Source organism: Fulmarus glacialis, unplaced genomic scaffold (genome assembly GCF_000690835.1).
Source record: "Fulmarus glacialis isolate BGI_N327 unplaced genomic scaffold, ASM69083v1 scaffold27437, whole genome shotgun sequence".
NCBI lineage: Eukaryota > Metazoa > Chordata > Aves > Procellariiformes > Procellariidae > Fulmarus > Fulmarus glacialis.
The window spans coordinates 21746-23338 of NW_009221686.1; positions in this window are offsets into that span (position 1 = coordinate 21746).

Genomic DNA, 1593 nt, shown 5'->3' on the forward strand with positions numbered 1-1593 from the left:
GGTGCCAGGCAGCTGGGGGGCTATTTCACGGCAATCACAGCCCAGACGGGAACGACCAAGCCCTATTCCCAGAAAGCAGCCTGACGCATCTTAGCCTTTATTCCTGGCAGACAGCGAGGATGACGGCCAGCACGGTTTTGGGCTCCGCGGCTGTGAGCAAGGCACCTGTCATCCCCATCCTGAACGGCACATTATCCGCCTTAAAGCCAGAGGAGACTTCCTCCCAGCCCAAGCTTCCTCACTATTTAAGCATCAGGGATGGGATTAACTCCTGCTGGTCTGTCCTGGGTGGGAAACTCTTCCCCAAAGCAGCATCCGCTCCTTCAGGGCTCCACCCGAACTGGCACAATTCTGCATGAGCAAGGCTCCATCTGCCTTTCACATGCCACTTCCCAGCTCACTTGTATTGCAGCTTTCTCAGGGGTTTTAAAACAAGAAATGCTATTTGCCATCAACAAAAAATAAAATCAGAGAGGTATAAAATGCAAACCGCAGTGCCTACAGTCACGCCGCTCCATCCAACAGCAGCAGGAGATAACCCTGGGAACAGCCAGAGCTGCAGCAACAGATACAGCCAGCAGATCATCTCTAGGTGTTCACGGTACCAACGTGCCTCCACATCCTTGAGCAACATTACAGTGCGATTTCTAACCCTATGGCACAGTTCTCAGGTACGCGATTGCTCAAGCTGCCACGCGTAACGAGCCGCCCATGAAAGCAAGCGGTGAGCCGCAGGACCTGTATCTTGGAGTTGGGGATGTCACAGGAGGACTGGCAGGGACGGGTGCTGTGATATTGCCTGGAGTCCTCTACCTCCCTTTTGAGATGGAGCCTTAAACCAGAAAGCTTTAGGAAAGAGCACCAACCAGTCTCGTTACAGAGAGATTCAGGGTCCTGCCTGAATTCAAAGCGGGAGCACAGCAACCATGATGGGATCTCTTCGCTCAAGAGCATCAGGACGTAATGCATCAGAAAAAGCAGCAGCGGTGGACCAAGCATCATCCCCCCCTGCCCCGATACAACCAGGGCTTTGGGCTGCGGGGACCTCCTAAAGCTTTAGCCACGTGGAAAGCCCCCGAACATCGGACCCAGGGGACCGACTGTCATTGAGCCCTTCTCTCTGGATGGTGTTAGGTGGGAAAGAAAAAAAAGCGGCCAAGAGGCCAGCTTAGCTCCCAGCTCACGCAGGTGATACCTCCATGGAGAGCCCTTTGCCTCCAGGCCAGGTAAGAAGCGGGATGCTTAGTTCTGGGAGCAGGGAAGGGAGAGAAAAAGGAAGTATTCCATGTCAGTACTTGCTCTGGCATTAAAGCAGCATAGCTGGTGCCTGCAGGGTTGTAAAACCCATGTCCTGTCCCTGCTGAGAAGTAAAAAAACAAGTGGAAAAAACAGACTTAAAAAAAAAGGAAATAACAAAAAACAAATAAAAGGAGGAACAAGCACAGTAGAGTCCCTCTAAAACAATCAGGGAGCGGGCCAGCCCTTGCCAGCCCTCCTCCCGTGCCCCACCATCCCCATCGGAGATGCTGTGGAGCTCCAGGCATGGGCATTCCCGGGCAGCGCCCTATCTCTCCCCCCATTTTGCTCCTCTCC